Genomic DNA, 15,783 nt, shown 5'->3' on the forward strand with positions numbered 1-15,783 from the left:
GGCCCCGGGCTCAGCCCCCACGTGGGGGCCTGACGCCACCCGGGGCCGTAGCCAATCAGAAGGCTCTCCCTGGCTCTCTGCTCCGGTTTGCCGGCCGCCCGAGGCGGAGCCTCGAGATCGCTGGCGTTCCGCGGCGCCGGCGTTCGAACAGGGGAAACATTTGTTCAGCCGTCAATCAAAGTAACGTGGGACGGTGTCGGCTGTCGCCGCCGCCGCCGCCGCTGCTCCCGCCGCCTCCTCCACGCGGGGCGGTGGAGCGGGGGGCTGCGGGGGGCTGCGGGGGGCGCCCGCCCCCGCCTCCCGCCCCGCCCGCGGCCCCCGCCGGCCGCCAGGGACGCGCGCTAATTACGGGGCAACGTCTGCTTAAAGAGACAGGCGCGGTGTGCCGATACCCCCGCCGGCCGCCGCCGGGCCCGCGTTCTCCGGCCCGTCGCGGGGCTCGTCGGAAGGAGCGGCGCTGCCCCCCGCGTTGCCTACCGTGAGGGACGGGCGATCCCCGAGAACGCCGCTGGGCCCCGCGGCGTGGCCTGGGCCGGCGGAGCGGGGACGCGTTGTAGTCGCTGAACGCGGGGCGCTTCAAGGCTGTTTTTTTCCGGCTGGCTTCATGTAAAGGACTCAGCCCTTACTTTGGGAATCGGTTGTAGCGAGAGGGTGTTAGCTACTCGCAAGAGTAAGGCTTATAGACCTGACCTTTAAGTGATACATTGTAAAGGTACGCTGACATTCGGCGGGGCACTTTCTGCCGGCGTCGGGTGGGAGGAGGGCGGCTGGTCCCGAGCGCCCGGTTTGGGAAGGTTCAGTAAGCGCACCTGGGAATTCCCTGTGGAGAGGAAGGGACGGGTAACTCCGGCCGCATCTCCCGAGCAGCTTGGCTGCAGCTGCCGCGGCTCGTGTGGTCTGCGCGTTGGGGAGCTGGCTCCAGAAAGTGTCTTCCCAGGCCTGCACGTTGCATGCTGGCTGCGCTGCTGCCACGGGCGAGCTCCAACGTGAATGCCTGATTTCCCCCCCCTCAAAAAAATTACCTGCACCTAGTGAGGCTCTGTCCTAAAAAGACCCCAGAACAGTTTTTCTGCCGAAGCCCCACTGCAGACAATGCCGTGTGGTGATGTACATGTGAGGAATAGGCTCAGACTGTTTATTTTTTTCTCTCTCTGCCTGTCATGCTTAGATTTGCCTTCAAGCAGTTTGTATTTATGATGAACTGCAGTTTAAAACCTGTATGCAAAATAGATGCAGTTTAGTCACATCATTTTTGATACCTGTATTCCAAATCTATAGTCTCAAAACTTGCACTCAGCAATTAGTGCCCTAACAATGGTTACTAAATTATATATACCTAGATTTTTGGTCATAACTTTCCTTTACTGCCCACAGATCTCTGACTAAGGCCTGCAGCTGCTGAGCACCCTGAGGCCTCGACGGCACATGCCGCCCAGGTTCTGTCACCGTGGTTTTGCCTTGGTCACGTGACCTCTGAGGACTGGTCCAGTGGTCAGGAGCTCAGGACTCTGAAGCAGAGTAGCGGTGGTGCTGATGGAGATGGTGATGGCATCCATCTTCTGCCACTGCCCAGAGCTCAGAGCTACAGGAGGCACGGGATGGAAATTCCTCCTCTTTCTGAGTAGAGTTTGTAACCAAAATCTGCTTCTTCTGTGATGTAGTGCTGTAGCATCTGGAGGGGTTTGTGGCAACTGATTCTGAATCCTTTTGAGGCAATTTTTTTCTGTAAAATGGCAAGTGGTCCACTGAGAAATGGACCAGGACATGTCCTTCTCACCTGTTTTTATACCACTGAAAATGTCTAAATGTTAGGTATGACAATACTCAGCCTTCAGGCTACTTGCATATTCATACCTGCTGGAATTTTCGTATTTACCAAGTTCATAATCAGTGTTCCAGTGGGATTTAGACCTATAAATATTGTTTAAAGATTTGGAGATAAAACACCTGCCTAATTACGAAAACACTGCTTCTCATGTGTGTAAATCTTCCAGTACCAAAAATGCTTTTGAAAGATGGGTCCCTTCACAAGGCAGTGGAGCACTTGCAGCTCCTCTGAAATAGAGGACATTCACCATGTGCCAGGATCAAGTCTTGACATTCAGAAGTATGGCTGCTAAATCTGCAAATGCTTAAATACCTGTCACCCACGTGCTTGAAAGCTGTGCAAGAACAGAACAGAACAACTCTGCAGAGCCACAAGCATCTCTGGAAACAAGATGGGCGAGCTCAGCAGATTTTACCATTAAATCCACAACCTGGAGAAGGACGAGTCCAGTTATTAAATAAACACTGTATCTGAAGAAATTTGATTCTGAAAATAACAGCAGCATTCATTGTTCCTTGTCGCCTTGCATGGGTTTGGCATGAGGTACAGAGCTCCAAGTGGAAAGGTATTCAACACCTTAGAAGGCAAACACATACAGCTTTTTGATCAAGCAGTCCCTCTTCTTCTTTTGGAGGGCAATTTACCAGCAATGTTCCTCAAAGCTTCAGCACTGCTCACTCCTGCTTGCCCATTACCCTTTGGTGAATTTGTGTGGCTAGAAGTAGGGCAGAGTTTGGTTTGCTAAACTTTACCAAGATGTGTATATCTCTATACTTAACTCTTTATGTAACTAACCACTGTGTATTTCTGCAGTTTTGCAACATTCTGGCAAGATCCCTGAAACCCAGAAATTTAAGAGAAAGTGCACTATAACTTGCCACTTTTAAATTATGTGAATTAGGATCAGAATGTCAATGTCATTCTATTTTCCTATCTTTTGTCACTTCTGACAGCCTTGATGGGTTTTTAAATATAGGCTGTTTTGTATTTAAAGTTCCTTGTTTTTTCCTTCTTTTATGAAAAATCTTTTATGGTAGGTTATATAACCTGTACTATTATCTAGCAAGTGCAGAAGGTAGCTTTTAAATGTTTTACACATCTTCCTAAGATTTCTTATAAGTGAATCGACTGCAGGAAATATTTAGGCAGTTTTATATGCACTGTAAGTGTGCTGAGTTTTGACTGGTGTAGAAAAACCCTTATGAAATATCACAGATGAGACAGGGGTTGCAAAACTTCACACCCATTGTTTTTCTCCTGTTATCAAGAAAAGCAACTGGTTATTTCAGTCTTATTAATTCAGAACTAGTTTGCTTTTGTTTACATTCAAAGTCCAAGGTCTGAAATGAACAGAACAATGTGTGAAAAAGAAACTGTTTTCCAGCTAAGATTTTCTAACCCACTTTCAGACTCTGGTGATTTTTTCATAGTCAAATCATAACCTTAATACCGAGATTTATCAGTGCCAGAGGATCTTTAATAAAGGGTCCAATCCTGAGGCCATTTTGTATGTAACCCCACAGATTTCCTGTCTGGAATGACCTTAGCTGAAGACCAAGAGAGTTCTGCCTAGCACTGCAACTTATTACGGTTTATTTTGGGACAAAGTTACTAGGTCACCATGATTTGTCAGCTAGTCATGCACATACACACATGCACACGTGCACGCACACACACTCAGAATAATCAAGTGTTAAACTGATAATCAGTTCAAAATGCCTCAGAGTAAATCTTAGTACACATATTTAAGTGCGCTGTGTAACAAGTGTTCTTATCTTTCAAAAAGATAAACTCAGTGAGGTTTTCAGTTGAATTGGCACCAAGTTCTCTCTGCTTAAAACTTTTAATTATGGTGTTAAGCCAGGTTTTACTGATAGAAGAATGTAACAGCATGACACATGGTTTATGTTGTTGTATTTCAAAAGTGCTATGGAGTGGTCCTGTCTCAGTACCTTTTTAAAACACTCCCTACCTACCAGTGTCTAAATTAGTCATTAGTGACCTTAGGGATATGTTATAGATAGTAAGCACAGTAAGAGAATTTAGGATACTATGTATAATACAATTATTTATACGTCAATTTATTTGTAGCACTCTCACAAAACCAAGAGTTTTGCATGTTCCAGACTATTTTGGAGTGAAGTCTTTACATTCTTCTTTAACATGACCAAAGTCCCATTTTATTTCGTTCTTTTATAGGCATTCGTGTTTTGGATTATTCATGGTCTTACTTGGTTTATTTCTGTTTGATTCATTACATGCAGAATTCTTGCAATGACACAATTCCGCTTATAAGAAACTCACTTGGGATGTGGCAGGAAAACCTCTATTAAAGTCCACAGAAGTTTTTTCTGCAGGAAGGATAATAGTTTAGGGCCTATCATATACCAGGACCTGGATTTGCAAACTTAGGCAGTGAAGAATGGCCTAGGCAAATATTTGAAATTAAAGTAATTTTTCCTAGACAGTGCTCCCTTTGTCATTAAAATCTATGAACTAGCAGTAAGGAATATTTTTTTCCATGGCAAATGCGTGACAAATTCTTTGGGAAGAAAACTTAGGTCCATTGGAAAACTCTGGTAAGGTCCTATGCTGTCATTAAGTTGCGTTAATGACTTTTTATCATGTTTGAGATGTAAGTGCTACCTACTCACCCCTCATTTTTTTCAAGAGAATGACTTAGTCTTGAGCCCACCTGCACCATTTGCTAAATGGTTGTAGCCATAAAGCTGTTTATCCTACATTTTGTGGCAACATTCTTCCAGCTTGCAGTAAACATGGAATGAGTGCAATACGGCTTGAGCTGACAAAGCTGGACCTGAATGAAGAATTTGCACACAGTTACACCTTGTAGTCACATTGCAGCTAGGTGACAAGTTATATGCCTGATAAGAATACAGTATTTCTTAGTACACTTTAGTCGTAGGAAACACATTAATCTCAGTAATTTAAAGTCCACCAGTTCATTTGCAGCATTGGACCCAAAATTTTCTTAGCTTTCAAAAAATAATTGGTTGGTTTCACAAGAAAATGTGTGGGCTGGTCTAAGTGCTGAAAGTCAGAGTTATAATGAGGAAGAAATCACCCACTCGCACAACCTCCCTTACGTTCACCCCCAGTGTAAGAAGAAGAACAAGGATTTCCCTCTCAGGAGTGATGACTGTCTGAAAACACATGGCTTACCATTTTACCCTGCCTTTCAACTTCTCTAACTAGGTTTCAGAGCTTACTTCAATGTTAGGAGTCTGCTAGCAATATTAGAAGATAAGGAGAATGGATTTAACATGGCTTTTTGCTACCCAAGATGCAGTCCATGCCCTTGAAGGTACAAAAAGTTCTCCAAGCTCTTGCAACACCATTAATGAAAGTCACTAGCCTCTGGCACATATTAATTACTGAATAAATCCAAATCTTTGAATTAAGTCTTTGACTCAAGATTTCTTAGGTGCAACAAATACTATTCCACATTTTTCAAAATTTTAGTTTTTCCAAAGTAAACATTAAGTTGAAAGGGGGATTTTTGTCACATAATTTTGATAGAGAAAGTATCACTGTTTGGAAATTAACACTGTCAAATGATTTATATTTTGTCGTGAAAGAAAACTATATAAACCAATTTAATTTTACAAGTTCAAGGTGCGTTAGGTAGGATGAGGAAAGCCATAGTGAAGGGTAAGAGGCCAAAAGAAAGAAAAATAATTTGAAGTGAATGTAATTTATCTTTAGTTTGATGTTCTTTATATTGACCCTATTAATGTTTCTGTACTTTGGCAAAAGTGAGTAAACTGAGCATCACAAAAATGTTATCTAGGGCAAAAACTCAAAAAAGGTTTTAAATTTACTTTCAGAGTGTAAATAAGATTTTTAACTTCTCTTTTTCACATCATATACTGCATATTTCCTGGTTGCCCTGAAAGGGTAAAGACACCATTTCTCTTTTAATCTTCAATTATATATTGAAGTTGGCTTGCATGCTGTCATTGTAGTGCAAACTCAGCAAGCACAGGGAATCGGAAGTTTAGCTACTGTGTATTGTGAAACAGGTTTATTTTCTTTACACCTTCCTTAGGAGCAACATTCATGAGTAAGATATACACACCTCTTTTAGTAGCTATGGAGTTACCGTATAAAAAGATTAATGTGTTTAGCAGAGTCTGATTTCGACAAATAGCTGCTATATATATATTTATTCTTCTAAAACAATGGAAAACTCTAATTCAGTGGCAGTGTGTTTTCATCTGATGAACAACTAGGGTTGTTCTCTAAATACACTTTTCCTTCCTAAGGAATAGGAAGAATAATTCCTCTCTGGTTATTATTCAGAATTGGAATAGTAGAGATGATGTGCTTCAAGTAAATTTATTAGTTACAATGTAAACTTCTTGCTGTCTTACAGGAGTCCAGGCAGTTTTGAACTTTTAGCGTATTTCAGCATTTAAACTTTTAAACAGTAAATAGATTTTGAGAACCACTGAATGCCTTCTGCTTCTATTTCTGTGTTTAATGTATTAACGTACAATGACCCTATAAACTGACATGGACATTTCCATGGAGTCAGCAATCCTTTCTTCAGAAAATGGTTAACATTAGGTTTTTGTGCATTATATGCATATTTTGGGGTGATGTGAAAAGTATTGCCAAGTCATCAGATTATGTTAAAGCAGCGTATGAGGTTACCTTTCTGTTATCCCAGTTCACCTGGGTCTGGAGAGCTGAGAGTTCATGCTTTACTAGCATGAATTACATCATCATGTGGAAGCCTTGCTTCCCTTGTCCTTGACACGTTTTTCTTTCCTGCCACCAGTAGCAGAGAGGACCCCAGTGGGAAGTCCAGAGTATCTTTCGTGGGATGGAGTGCTGCCATCAGTCTCCTGGAGTGGAGCAAAATGGATTCTCAAAGTGGTGCAAGTCTGTCCTATGTTCTAGGTATGATTTATAGTAGGGATCACAGTCGGGTCTCCATGAAAACTGAGTGCAAACAATACAATTCTCTTCATTGGGTGCTGGCAAATGGACCTTCACAAACCACAAGCAGAGTAAAGAGGGAATTACTGTTATCTGAAGGGCGGTTTCTATCTGTGTAACTGAATATACATGCAGTGATCCTCACTCCATGTACTCCAGGTATCAGCCAGTCGTTTAACCACACCTGTCTCAAAGGTAAACAGTGACCTTTTGTTCCTGATAACTAATCCTTTTGATAAGGCAATCTCATGAACCTCTGCAAAGTTTACTTAAGGAAACGGTGAATGGGGATTTATTCCCTAATTGCTTGTAGCTCAAGTGACTTCATCAGGTTTAATGGCCCTGCTTTGGATGAACACTGGTATAAAACAGAGAAGGGATACAACTTACAGGGTCAAACTGATTGAGAAATAAATTTGACGGTCAGTCAAATCGCTTGTTTTCTAAACAAACTGCAAAATATATTGGGTTGAACTTGACATGAGCTGGCTGAAAACAAACCAGGGAATAGTTTACTAAACTAACTAACTTTTTTTTTTTTTCTTTTACATATTGAAAAGGTGCCTGGCCTAACAGAGTCCCTATCAGAAATGGAGGGATAAAGCTGAAGATACCAAATGAATAGTACCCCCTTTAACAGCAGTCAGTCATTTCCTGCAATCAAAACCATGCTAGCATGTGGCCTGCTCAAATAAAAATTACTGGACCAGAGCCAAACATGAAAAAGTAATTGATAATGTGGTTTTCAGAACACACCCATCCATCAGATGTGTCACCCTCCATAATATTTTATTGCCCCTTCTGAAGAAAGATCTTTAAAATTCGTGAAAATGAACTTAAAAACAAAGTGTCCTTGTCCTGGTTTATAATGATTCTCTTTTAGTTTGGGTTTGTTTTCTTATTTAATTTCATTCCCTTCTATCATGCATTTTTGTACAGATAGTTGCTGAAAATTTCTGCTGCTCTTAAAGAATCTTTTGTGATGTATCAGCTTGCATTTTCCTTGAATTGTGTTGTGCTGGTGTCTTTTCACTGACTTCAGCACTGGAGTATTGTAGTCATAGCTTCACTAAGCAGACTGTAACAAACAGATTCATTGGCCCTTTCTCTGTGCTGCATCTTATTAACCGATCCGTGGGAAATGCTCTTTACATTGTTAAGGCATATGCACTAATACAAACAATAAATTAACCTTAACTGGATGAACCTTTGAGACTCCTAATAAAGAAACCTAGCAGAAACCAGAGCTTGTAAAAGATTTCTACCTACCAAATTTCATGGATTTTTTTTTAAGTGTGCTGTACCTATTTTCTACACCAACCTTTTACTGTTGCCTTTACCAAACAGATATTATGAATAATGCCCTGTAATTTCTTAATACAAGATAGCAAGGGAGAGATAAATACTAGATGCATTCAATTGAATGGATATATTTCTTTTTCCCCACAGTTAAAAAACAACAATGAACACAATTCTAGGAAGATTATTACTCTGAATTAGAGGGCAGTGTTCACAGATCTATTGTACCAGTTTTATAGGGGCTGCTGATGATAACCCTCAAATTACAGACCGCAATTTAGTTAAGAGGTCAAGTACTGTGGTGCTAATTAATTCATAAAGAAGTGCTTTGGCTTCTAATGTTTAGACTGCTTTTTCATATTATATAGTGTTAGAGCTCACAACTTGTGTACTGAGAAGAATGTAGGTACTAGTGATGGCACAGGAGTAATAGCATCTCGAGCAGGCAGAGATGAGGAGGGACATGCAGTTCTAGTAATGGAGAAGAATTAGGGGCATACTTGAATGACAAGAGACCCTCCCCACTCTCCTCAAATGAGATGTGCATGGTCTCTGGATCCGGGAGGGAGGAGTTTGTACTCACACACTGTCTCTAACCCATCTTTTTACTTTAGGGAATTCTTTAGCTATAAATTTACACTGAGTATGTTTCTAAATGAAAAAATGGTGCATCACCTACTTCCCTCCCTGGAAACTAAAGGCCAAAAAAGAATAAAAAAGAATTTTACAGCTCCTCCACCTAGGACTGAGTAGCTTAAATGCAATAACTTCAGCCCAAAGTCTGATTTGTTAAATGGAGTGTCTACATTTTTTAATCATACCAAATCAAAGTAGGGAGCAAATAAATGGGTATTAAAAGTGTGTTACCAGCTCTGCCACTCACTGCCTGGCTTTGGACAATTTATTTTCACTTTTGCTAAGGAAGTGTGATAAGACTTAACTGTAATTAATATTTGTACAGGGCTGTGGAATCTGTAAACTATTTATTATATTTCAGAAAGAGGCTCCAAGGTTAGTACATGTAAATCCAGGAACCCCTGCAAAGACATGCAATTCTTGTGCTCCTTGCAGGGGTTTCCTTGACATCAAGACTTGTTCTAGTCTTACACTAACTACAAATCTGGCAGCATCTGATGAGCAACTCCAAGAAGCTCTGATCTAGTAGTTGTAACTGAGTCAATAAAATGCTTTAACCATTTGTTTAACTTCAAGCCCATGAGTTGTGCTATTAATTTAGTGGAGCTAGTCACTAGATTAAAATTAAGCTGATGTCTAAATGTCTTGCTGGACTTTTACCAGATTGTTAGGTTTATGATTGAGGTATCTTTCTTAAACTTGCTGAGATCAGATCTCCTGATTTATGGTCCAGCTGAAAGTAGTGGTGGACTTAGATTTCTATAAAAGTGAGTTTTGAGCAAGAGATCTCTCAATAGTCACAGTTACTTTTACTTATCTAAACATTGACAGATTTCTGGTTAGTTATCTAAACGTTCCAAATACTACTGTGTATGACTCATACTCTTGTAGCTCATATTTTGTCATTTTATTTCTCTCAACACAAGGCTAAAACCTATAGTGCTATAAACCATCATGCTCAGGCAATTGCAATAAGGGTACTGCAGTTTACATGTTTGAAGATCTGGCTCCTGCTCCATACCACTTTTAATGTCATGTGTTACCATTTGTAGTACAGTACTTAAGTAATGCATGTAGAAACATACGCTGCATCTTCCACTTATGGAGCAATCTCAATTAATTGCAAGAAGCCTATTGCAGATAATAGGCACTACTGAACAGTGCATATTGCCTTGCAGAATCAGGTTTGTAATCTGTATTTTAAAGCTGAAAAATAAGGCTTTTACTTTAAAGTAGGTATTTGGGGGCTTATCTCCATAAAAACAAATCTCTGCATAGCCATAAGATTGCAAGGGATAATATAAAACAATATAAGGTAATAAGTAGCAAGAAGTGGTTTTTTAGGTAAAAACAATCCTCTGGTGTTTTGTCCAGCACCATTCCAAGCAGTGGTCTGAAGTTTACTGTCACAGGTCAATATTCAAAAAATGAGTGATTCATTTGTGCTATGGGTTGCTTTGTTTCCTATTGAATAGGTAAAGGTGTTGACCACTGAACATCTGTGATATGGTAACATTTGTACTGGAAAGGTGCTGCTGCTTTTAATTACCACATTAAAATATTGATCACTCAGTATGCTGTAGGCAATTTCCATTTCTTTCCGATTAGCTTATGGGAATATGTTATTTATGTTTGATAGGACAATTTAGTATTTAAGAAATGTGCAGTATGGCAACAATGAATAAAAATTCGTTTCAGTCTTTTGGGATAAAGGGTTTTATTATTATCCTAAACAATAGAATGCCAGTTAAAAACAGAACAGATTTTTTTTCCAATAGTAATCTCATTTGAATGTTTTGATTTATCAAAGCATTTCATGTTTACTTAAAAAACACATTTTCTGCTCCCTGGAGAAGTCCATAATGCACTCAGTAAAGATTGAGCATCAGGAAAAATGTACTCAAATGACAGAGTAAAATTCAGGAAAAACTGTTCTGGTTTTGCTTTGGTAGATGTGCATGTTGTTGAACATTAGTGATACACATTTTATGCATATGTTACACATTTCCTTTTGTGGTCATCTGAATAATGTACCTGCTTTTATTAAAGTATAGAATGTATACTCTCTCATTCGAAGATACTACTGCTGTGCATTGTAGTATTAAAATCTTAGATATTTCAGCAGAAGAGAAGAAGTACAATTTTGGAGAACCATAATTCTTTTAACCAGTGAAACTAATTGAGATGTTACACATGACTAAATGGGAGTTAGGGCATTTTCTTAATAGTTAATTTGAGAAAATCCAGATAGTTTATGTATGACTTAAGCTTTGCCTGGCTGGAAAATGGCATTGTTCATTAATGAATAGCAAATCTACACAACAGCTTAGGACAGGAATTGAAGAATTCTCTACCTATATGAAATTACAGAGGGAATTTAGAGAGCTAAAATGCAATTACTAGAACTGGAACATGGCCAAGATCTTTGGGTTAACTTCCCTGTTCTTATTAGAAGCTATATATTAGATCCCATTTCTTGTCTGTCTTTGCTGTACATTTGCTACATTTTTTCAGAAAACTCTGAAATGTTTGGGGTTTTTTTCTCTTTTCATTTAAAGAGAATGCCAGTTTCAGTGGCTGGATGTAAAGTTTTAAAAACATGTAGGTATGCTTGGTCTTCAGCAGTTAAGCAGCCTGTATTTAAACATTGGAGACAGTTTAAAAACAGTATCACTGAGAAGTTTGCAGGGCTGTAGTAGACAGGCTGAAATGAGTAGATATGGTCAAGACTTACATAGTTTTATATTGCCTGTAAAAACATAGCATGAAGTCCCTAGCCTGTCAGGTCCTCTGTAAAACTCTCACTGACCTTGGTGAAGGGAGGATTTCAGCATGTCACTTTCTGTACTTACAATTTTAGCACCAATGTTGCCATACATGGTATTTTTATTATATTCTCAGCTCCAAGTCTTGTTTGTCATGAAACTCTCAACTTCATTTTAAAAAAGTCTGTGCAAGGGCCAAATCTACAAAATAATGTTGGCCCCAGACTCAACTAAAAGGTTTGGTGCCCTGTGAAGACGTGTTTGTGGATCTTAATTTTAGACAACCACACCTTGTATCTTGCTCCCGTTAGTCTCTAAGTCCACAGTTGCAATTAGGAGAGCACTTGCACATCTAAAGCAAGAGGTCCTCAGGTCCCCAGGTCGCTCTGGCTGTGGTATGCACACTGTCTGCTTGTAGTTTTGCCCCAGGTGTACCAACCAAGACCTCTGTAATGGCAGATCTAGACAAGCTGACATGCACTGTCCACCTAAACTTGAAAGTTTCTGAAGTAACTGGAGCTGTAATTTACCAAGAGAAACAATACTTAGGACATTTTGAGCATTTCCCACTAATTTTTTTAGACAGCTTTGTTTTACTGGCTGTTGTGAACATCATCATGTTGTGAATATCTCGACTGTAGGCACAGAAACAGCCACCTTGTGAAGCCAGAACTAGAACTATAAACATTTAAACAAAGCATTTAAACAAGGACCAAAATAATAATTATTTTTAGTGCAAGTAGAAAGTCCTGATTTTTCAGTGCTTAGCATGCAAAATATGGAAGATAGTTATCTCCATGAAGCTGTTCCTTCTCCCTGAGCAGAAAGTAGAAGTGTTCCAGTGCAAACTATCTATAATGAATACCATTACCTGTAAGCATCCCTAAGAAGTTTTCCATCTTAGTACAAACTATTTTATGCGGTTTGACACGATCAGGAAAAAGTTGGTACAATATGTCTCGTGGCTGCATATTTATTGCAAAAAACTCTATTTTGGCACTTGCGAACACTAGGAGATTTTACATCATTACAGAAAGTTCTTTAAAAAATGAAGGTGCCTTTCATCTTGATGCACTATTGTGTTGCTCAGCCTGATAACAGAAGAACACAAGTCTACATAATAATGTGTACCTCTAGTTGCTAATGAAAGCACAGAATATGTGCAGAAATTACATTACAGGCTCAGTTCACTAGGCCAGAATTAGTTGCTTCAACTTAATCCAGTTATCTGTACATGTATTTTTCCTGTACTAATCACTAGACCACTAAGTCTGAGTGTTTCTGTGGTAACTGAGAGTACTCCCTGGAATGCAGTCAGGTCCCTACCATTGATATACATATCTGAAAGGTCCTGAAGTTTTTAGCTTTTCTGTAGTAAATAGTTCACTTTTAATTGATACACATCTTAGCCATGAGAACACTCAAGGTTTCTTGTTTAAAGAACAGACAAAAATGAAGGACTGAAAACTAAAGAAAAATAGAAGCACAGATTTCTTTATACCTTATTTGAGTGAATGTGTGTGGTTCTTTGATCATATCAGAAGAAAACTGTTGGTGACATGTGCTGAAAAATAAAACAACATAACATATGGCTGAAAGCATATCAGCATAGTACTTCTGTTTTTACACCAATTTCTACTGAATTTTCCTGAAACACGTTTGCTAATATTTCACAAAATATATTGAACTGTTTATATTTTTGCTATTTGCTGTTATGACAGCTTTAGAAAGAACTAATTCTTTTAAGTAGTCTGCTGTTGTCATACATTTTTTTTAAACTTCTTTAACACTGAACTGCTGCTGGGTTAATTGCAGAAAGTACTAATTACAAGCCAACATTTGTAAAATACAATGTATGAGTTTTAAACAAGGTATATGTCCTATACCATATTCCCAGGAGCGGCTGACTACAAAAGTACAAGCTAAATTCATACACAGTGATATTCCTTTCTGTGCCATCTTTAGAAGTGTTTATGTGGTAAATACCATATGATGAGCTGGGGTGTTTCATACTCTGACACTGGAGGTACTAATTCCTGTGAGAGTGAGAAGAAGTAGAGTGTTCCCAGCCACTGTGGTTAAGGACATCTTTACCATTTCAAGTTGAAAGACATATCAGGAATCTCCAAACTCTGTGTATCATAGTTTGGTTTGTGACTCTTAAAGGCTATAGGTTTTTTCATTTTTATATTCTTCCTAGTCTGAAGACCTTAATAAATAATAATGTGTAGGGTAAAAATCACAAACATACTATATTAACAGACACTTTTTAGAATCCATCACCACACTAGCAGAATTTCAAAGACATCTAGCTTTCAACAGGAGCAAGTTTAGATGATAAATTCATTTGGCTTTGCTGTTAACTTTAAATGAACGTATGTAGTATAAGTCTTTTATACACTTAAGGGGAAGTGCTGATCTAAATAAATTGTGCATAATTATTTGCATTTACATTCTTATTAGCAGTAATATTTATTATTATGAATTATCTTCCAGTAGAAGTACTCTTACAGATTTCAGTCTTGAATTTTGGAATCAGTCTAAGTTTTTAACAAGTAAATCCAAGTTTATTTCCTCAGAAGATTTTAAAACATAGATGAGTGGTGGTGTTTCTATTTACATAGTCAGGAACCAGCAGTAGCCAAACGGAATGACCTGCTTGTGGCAACATGAGGAGCTAATGGTATAGCCTGGAAAAGAAATGGAACATCCCAAAGATCCATATCCTGCCCTGTGGACTCTGTTGCCTTTCGTTGTTATATATTCCATCCATGGAAACTATATTTTCTTCTGATTGTTGGGTTAAGTAGTAGTTGGGAGATATTAAATAAGGAAATTAGAAAGAGGGAGAGGTTAAATTTTGCAATGATTGTGCTTAAAGGCTGTATGTGAAGGAAACACATCTACTTCATACTCTGCATTTTAAAAAGCCACTATACAATGACAGCTTGTACCTTTGTGCAATGCAAGAAAAGTAATAATTGAAAACCTCTGAAGGGCTCATGTCATGTTTTTAATGTATTCCTGTTCAGTGTTCTGAGTAGAAGTTTTGTTGTTGCTATGGGTAGGGGATAGATTGAACTGATTACATACTGTGTTATAAGTAAGTGTATTTTGTTCCCTGAGAAATGATTCTTTCTTCAGTAATAGGAAAAATAAACAAAGGGAAAAGGGTACATTTAAGGTTTCTGTCAAGCCTTAGCTATTCTTAGACTTTCAGATTTCTATTCTCAGCTACAGCATTCTAACTATAAAATATTTTCCTTTTAGTTTTAAATCCAATTTCTAAACGCTTTAAGAAGAGACTTCTCCAAGTTAACCTGCAGCTATACAATTGCTGTGTAAGCCCTTTGTCTGCCTGAACTGCAAGGAAAGGTGGGGAAGATGTGGCTTGAATCTACATTTGCAGTCCTGTGATTTTGACACTGGCAGAAGCCAGATTGGGTTTGGCATAAATTAGAGCCATCTAAAACTGTTCTGTCGTTGCTGACTACCTGAGACTCTGTGGGATCACTCATAACTGAAGGTCAGGCATAGTGGACCATGCTCTGGAAAGGTGATTTAACAAATGGGGAATCCTCAGCAAGCCAGCTAGATTAGTTTTCCAGATGGTTTGTACCACTTGAACAGAGGCAAAAAATGTCACACTCCAGGTGTGACAGCAGCATTAGCAGAAACGCACAGTTCTGCTTTGAATAAACTTGCTTGAGGAACAAATACTGTTGCAGTGGCTCTCTGGAGTTCAGTGCAAGGTGAAAACCACGGGCAAATGAATCTGGTTAATGCCTTTTACCAGTTGAAGTTCACGTTGCTGCAGCTACACTGCCATTGAGATCAGAGTTAATTTAAATCTAGCTTAACTGTGTTGACACAAATTTCAGTTGCATGTTGTACGGCGATGTAGACTTCAGCACTGGTCATGCGATATCACTGCCTTTCAACTTTTTTTTTAATTTTTTGTTTTGCTAGACCACTCTTGTCTCTTCAGTTGAAATGAGCAATTGATCTTGTTATCTATTCTGCCACTAAGAGATATATCACAACTCACAGAGTGGCTGGTAATGCCCATATCAATTTGTGTGACAACCTTACAGTTAAAACTTAGCTGCAGTCATCACTAATTATCAGGGGAATTTCTTAGTGTCTTTTGTCTTATTCAGAATTTTTAACCTTGCTTGCTATGTAAACAGCATCTTCATGGTGCCAGTAATGATAATGAGTAGGAGAAAGTTGAATTTTTACAGCCCTGTTATCTCAGTGAGCTTTTAAATGTGCATAGCACTTCAGGAA

The 15,783-nt window shown here is 39.1% G+C and overlaps 1 long non-coding RNA gene across 1 annotated transcript; it reads left to right on the forward strand.

Moving 5' to 3' along the window:
* The first annotated feature begins 381 nt into the window (after positions 1-381).
* LOC141937757 (uncharacterized) lies at positions 382-2,813 on the forward strand. Its single transcript, XR_012627057.1, has 2 exons — positions 382-712; positions 1,375-2,813. It is a non-coding gene; the product is annotated as an uncharacterized LOC141937757 (long non-coding RNA).
* Positions 2,814-15,783: the final 12,970 nt, after the last annotated feature.

Source organism: Strix uralensis, chromosome Z, assembly GCF_047716275.1.
Source record: "Strix uralensis isolate ZFMK-TIS-50842 chromosome Z, bStrUra1, whole genome shotgun sequence".
In the NCBI taxonomy this organism is placed as follows: domain Eukaryota; kingdom Metazoa; phylum Chordata; class Aves; order Strigiformes; family Strigidae; genus Strix; species Strix uralensis.